Source organism: Manacus candei, unplaced genomic scaffold (assembly GCF_025592945.1).
Source record: "Manacus candei isolate 608988 ecotype Guabito, Panama unplaced genomic scaffold, ASM2559294v1 h1tg000059l, whole genome shotgun sequence".
In the NCBI taxonomy this organism is placed as follows: Eukaryota; Metazoa; Chordata; class Aves; order Passeriformes; family Pipridae; genus Manacus; species Manacus candei.
Window position 1 is genome coordinate 199,461 of NW_026138107.1, and position 6,000 is coordinate 205,460.

At 58.0% G+C, this 6,000-nt stretch overlaps 1 protein-coding gene across 8 annotated transcripts in view; it reads right to left on the reverse strand.

Annotated features, from left to right (window-relative positions):
- The window catches only part of MAPK4 (mitogen-activated protein kinase 4), a 45,387-nt gene extending 40,519 nt beyond the window's left edge, over window positions 1–4,868 (reverse strand). For 3 of the 8 annotated variants that reach the window (XM_051803699.1, XM_051803695.1, XM_051803694.1), the window contains exon 1: window positions 3,166–4,670. The gene's annotated coding sequence lies outside the window, so the exon portion shown is untranslated. Of the gene's footprint in view, window positions 1–3,165; window positions 4,684–4,796 lie in introns of those variants that run through there. The other 5 variants (XM_051803701.1, XM_051803700.1, XM_051803697.1 and 2 more) reach the window with 4 other exon arrangements.
- Window positions 4,869–6,000: the final 1,132 nt, after the last annotated feature.

The window sequence follows — 6,000 nt, forward strand, 5'->3', positions numbered from 1 at the left end:
CATTAAATCTGTACAGCCAACAGAATTAATTGTAAAATAAGGCACTTTTAAAGCATGCTAGGAATAGAGAATTAGATAGCTGCCAGATTCACTATTAGGCACCATCAGTAAAACTGGGAGTGAGCGTTGTGCTGCGATGGGATAAAACAGTTACCGAAGAGGATGAGGGAAACCCAGCCTAGAGATTAACCGTGTGCACCCCGTTGTGCAAAACAGGGTCTTTCCCAACAACCTCCCGTGCAACCTGCCTTAAAGCCCCTTAAAACCCCCTTAATGACAGGAATTTCAGTACTGAGGAATGCCTGCCAAAACAAAGCATTTTAAAACCAACCACTGAAACTCAGAAACTTCGTTTAGCCACAGTATTCAGGTGAAAGGCGGGAGCAGCAGGCAACCCGGGGTCGGCTCCAGCTACAACAGCAGGACAGGAATTTCAGGTAAATACACGAACCGGAGACTAAAAATACAATTCCTATCAGCCAGCTGAATTTCCTGGAATTAGCTCTATTTAGAAGAGTTATTATCTATCTAAAAGACATTATTACTGCCTCGACCCAGCGTTTGCCCCTGTTCCAGCTCAGAATATTCTGTGATTCTCCAGGGCACGTAATATTTTGAGGATGAATCTCGCAGCAGGTGTAACCAACTCCACGCACATTGGGTGTGTGCTGGTACAGCCCCCAGTGTGGCTGCTGGTAAGTGAGATCAGAGAGGGGAAACAGCACCAAAGCACCGTCTTTTGGGATTTTTGTCGGGATTTTTGTCGCTGCTCAGTCTCATCTGCGATTCCTTCTGGGGGATTATACTAAACACAAACCTGTAACACAAGAAAACCCGCAGTAACTAAAGGATGGCTTGCTGATGACACAGTTGCACGAAGACCTAAATCAGCTCAGTGGATGCCACAGTGGTCCAACAGACCATGTTTTCGTGTTGGAATGTAACACACAAGGCCAGGGAAGGGAACTCTGCCAGAGCCAGAAAAGCATTTGGGATGAGCGTGGGGCATCTCTTTTGCATAATGCATCGGAGCAAAGCCAAAGCAAAAGCAGGTCCTCGAAGGTGCCAATTTCCAATGGGAAGTACATCCACGAAGAGTCAAAAAGCGAGCTCACACCTACGCGTGGCACAGCCAAGGTCGTGGCTGCCTCCAGGCAGGGACCTGGGCAACGTGGTCACACCAGGGGCACCCCAAGGGTGGCCACAAAAAAAGGTACACGGCAGGAGCCTCTCGGCACCTTCAGACTCCCGAGGAGCAGGTGAAGAGGTGACCCGTCACTGAGTCAAAGCTAGCAAAGTTCAACCTTGAAATGAGATAGCATCTCTCCAGAGTGAGAGCAATTAAACGTTGGCACAAGGTACAGGGGGAACGGGGGGGGGGGGGGAGGGAGGGGGTGGGACGACTCACCACTGCTCAGAGCCATTAACACAAAATTAACAGCCTGTTTTTTTAACCCAGACTTCTGTGTCTGCAGGAGGATGAGCTGCAAACGCTTCCCTGCAGCTGCATTTCTGCAGCACCTCTCCCCCACCTGGGGACGTGGAAAGTTTCAGAGGGTTTTTTTTTATGCTTCAAGAGAGTCCAGAGTGGTTGGGGAAGAGCAGGGTCATGCTAAAAAAGGGAAAGATCCAAGGCAAAAAGACGAAACCCCAAAGTTTGCAGGCACTGGGTGAGATTTATCTCACTTAAATTTAGACCTCTCGAACTCAGATATCCCAAGTCACAACCAGCACCCTGAAAACCGTTTGCTTCTGCTGTGCATGAAGCTTTCCAAAGGGTGAAACGTTTCCCATTTGGGAGGTGCCTGTATCCCCCACTTGGCGAGGGGAAGCTCAGAACAGACGCTTTCAGATGCCCAAGCAAGGGCAGACAAACAGCATCTACTGAAACAGCTTCAACTGCGAGTTGCCTCATGCCACCTGCAAAACTGAGAGTTTAGCTCAGCTCATAACACCAGTTCTGGCGATTCTGCCCTGCTGCCCAGCACCCAGGAGCTAATCCAGCTCCTGGAGAAGCTAATCCAGCTCCTGGAGGCAGGTCTTCACGTCTCTGTTCTATGTGTAAAGAAAAGATAAACAGAGACCATCTGCATGGAGGACTCAACCTGGAGAGCTTGAGGGTGGCCAAGATGCTGGCAGCTCAACGTCCTTCTCTCTGAACAGGGGTTATTTGATTGGGATTGCAGATTTTATCAGTCCTCACTGACAGGGTGGGCTGCAGCTGGAGGAGGGAAGGACTGCTGTGAATCACAGTCACAGAATCGTTTTGCTTGGAAAAGCTCTCTATGACCACGGAGTCCAAACATTAACCCAGCACTGCCCAGCCCACCACTAACCCGTGTCCCCAAGGGAGCCTGATCCTTTGCTTTGGCTCCAAGGCGAGGGCAGAAGCTCACAGAGATGGTCCTCCCAAGCACAGCGGAATCAACAGAACATGGATGATCGTGCCCCTTTACCCTCTCCTCCTCTGCAGGGAGGGGGAATGCTGATGTTCACCCGATGGGTGTGAGATTTTTTCCTCAAAATATTCAGCATAAATCTAGCCCTTACTCCTGCAATATCCTCACTACAGTCGTGGTCTCCCTTTCCCTGCAGCCCTTCACCCACACACCTCCAGCTTGTCACCTTCAACCTGACAGACACCTGTCCAGCCAAAAGGAGGAAGGGCACTGCAAGTCTGAGTTGCAGATCTCAATCCCACGGTCCCCAGGCCTGGTTCTGCAGGAGGCTGGGCTCCTGCTGCAGACCAGGAGAGGGAAAAGCACTCCGTGTTTGCTGGGAAGTTCCCAGCGCCAGATAGGATTAGTCGTGTCTAATTAACTGTGAGGAGCAAGCAACACAGAGCTGAAAGCAGAGACAGAGACCCCCTCAGCAGCAGCCAGGCTTTGCATGTCCACTCCAAGCCGGCTGCTTCAACAAGAGAAGCCCCTGATATTGCACATCACCTTCACCAGCCGTGACATTCCCTGAGCACACAGATAAGACACAGGCAACAGAGGTACCTGAACACCTCCAACACCCAGAAAAGGCTGAGCTCAGGGTGCACACCAGGGGGACCCTCTGCCCTGACCAGCCCCACACCTCTGGGCTGGAGGCTGTATCGGGCAGCTGTGTGGGGACAGCCCCCAGGGTTGGGTTTCCTCCCCCCCACTTTCTGGTACTCACACCACATCAGCCTGGGATGGATCTTCCCGAGGTGCTGTGCCTCCTGTCACGGCAGCCAGACACACCTTTCCCCGCACACCGAGCCTGTCTGATGCCATTGAAGCCTGGGCTGTCAGCACCTGCCACCTCCACCCGAGGGTCTGGCTCAGGTGAGAGTAAATAACGTGACCGGGAGCAAACGCAGCCTGCCTTGGATGGGGGGAGAGCGAGGGAAGCAGGTTTATTTCTCCAGATACGGGGAAGGGCTCCCGGGACCTGCTGGGCACACTGACACGAGCTCAGCTGCAGGTTTACCTGTGCAAGCCCACCAGTCTGTATATATAGACACTTTGGGCACATACAGACACAGACAGATCCATAGGGCACATATAGACACATAGGGCATGTGGAGACACACAGAGCCTGTACAGACTCACGGGGCACATACAGACACACACAGAGCCTGTACAGACTCACAGGGCACATACAGACACACACAGAGCCTGTACAGACTCACAGGGCACATATAGACACATAGGGCATGTACAGACACACAGAGCCTGTACAGACTCACGGGGCACATACAGACACATACAGCATGGACAGACTCACAGGGCATGTACAGACACATAGACAAATAGGGCACATACAGATGTGTGGAGCCACGGGGCACATATAGACACACACGGCACATATAGACCCATAGAACACATACAGGCACACAGTTCACACAGAGACACATAGAGCCCATATAGACACACAAGGCACGTATAGAGAGCACATACTGACATATAGAGCCTGTATAGACCCCTAGAGTACACACAGACACACAGAGCCCATATAGACCCCTAGAGCACATACAGACACACAGAGCCCCTACAGACAGATCCCTAGAGCACATACAGACACACAGAGCCTGTATAGACCCCTACAGCACACATAGACACATAGAGCCCCTATAGACCCCTAGAGCACATACAGATACATAGAGCCTGTATAGACCCCTAGAGCACATACGGATACATAGATATAGATCCCTGGAGCACACACAGACACATAGAGCCCATATAGACCCCTAGAGCACATACAGACACATAGAGCCCGTATAGATCCCTGGAGCACACACAGACACACAGAGCCCGTATAGACCCCTAGAGCACATACAGACACACAGAGCCCGTATAGACCGCTGGAGCACACACAGACACACAGAGCCCGTATAGACCGCTGGAGCACATACGGATACACAGACCCTGTATAGACCGCTGGAGCACACACAGACCCAATACAGCGCACAGACCCACGGGGCACGTACAGACACACAGGGCACATACAGACACACAGACCCCGCACAGCCCCACCGGGCACACAAAGACCCACCGATCCCGCACAGAGCCGGGCAGCAGCAATGCCTGTGCATCCACCCGCCCTCTCCGGCAGCGAGCCGGCGCTCCCGCGGGTTCCCATCGCGGGGAGGGGGCTCTCGGGCACGCCCGGCTGAGCCGCGGCGAAGGACGAGGCGACACCGGCACCGCTCCCGGCGGGCGGTCCCGCACGGGGGGCACGGACCCGCTCCCCCCCGCACCCGCTCCCTCCCCGGTACCGCGCCCCGCGGGGCTCGGGGACAGCGCCGGGGCCGCCGCCGCACTCACCCCCCGGGGCCGCTCCGCCGCCGCTCCGCCATGGCCCGGCCGGCACCGGCACCGCGCCCGCCCCGCCTGACGTCACGCACCGGCCCCCGCCGCGCGGGGGCACCTGCGGGGGGCGGGACCGGGCGGGCGCTGCCCCGCAGACCGGGGGGGCCGCGCACAGGGACCCCCGGCAGCCCCGGCGGCAGCCGCGCCCCGGCCGGCACCCCCCTCGCCATCCCCGGGAGGAGCAGCCCCAGGCGTCCTGTCACCACCCGCTCTCCCCCGACATCCCCGGGAGGAGCAGCCCGAGGGGTCCGGTCGCTCCTCGCCATCCCCGGGAGGAGCCGCACTAAGATCCGGTCCCCCCTCGCCATCCCCAGGAGGAGCAGCCCGAGGGGTCCTGTCGCTCCTCGCTATCCCCGGGAGGAGCCGCCCCAAGGTCCGGTCCCACCTCGCCATCCCCGGGAGGATCTGCCAGAGGGGTCCTCCCCCCCCCCCCCGCCATCCCCAGGAGGAACGGCCCCAGGGGTCTGCTCCCTCCCCCCTCGCCATCCCCCAAAGCAGCCGCCCCAGGGTCCGGTCCCCCCTCGCCATCCCCGTGGAGGGGTCCGCTCCCCTCCCCTCCCCCCCCCCCGCCATCCCCAGAAGGATCCCCAGGGGTCTGCTCCCTCCCCCCTCGCCATCCCCCGGAGGAGCCGCCCCAAGGTCCGGTGCCCCCTCACCATCCGTGGGAAGAGCCGGAAAGGTCCGGTCTCCCCCGAAATCCCGGAGAGAAGCCGCCCCAAAGCCGGGATACACCCCCGACATCTCCGGGAGGAGCCGCCAAAGCGGTCCGGTGCCCCCCGACATGCCCGGGAAAAGCCGGGAAGGTCCGGTCTCTCCCCCCCTCCCCCGCCCCGACATCCCCGGGAAAAGCCGCACGAGGGGTCCGGTGTCCCCCCGCCATCCCTCGGAGGAGCCGCCCAGAGGGGTCCGGCCCCCCATCCCCAGTCCCCATCCCCCGGAGGAGCCGCCCCAAGGTGCGGTGTCCCCCAACACCCCCGGGAGGAGCAGCCGGAGGGGATCTGGTTCCCCTCTTCTTCCATAGCCCCTGCGAGGAGCCGAGGGAGGGGGACCCTACCTGGCCTCCACCTCAGGGCATCTCTCACAGCGGGGGGGGGGTGGGCTGGGGCAAACCCCCTCGCTCAGACCCTCCAGGGTGGGCTTTCTGCCCTTTCCCCTCCCT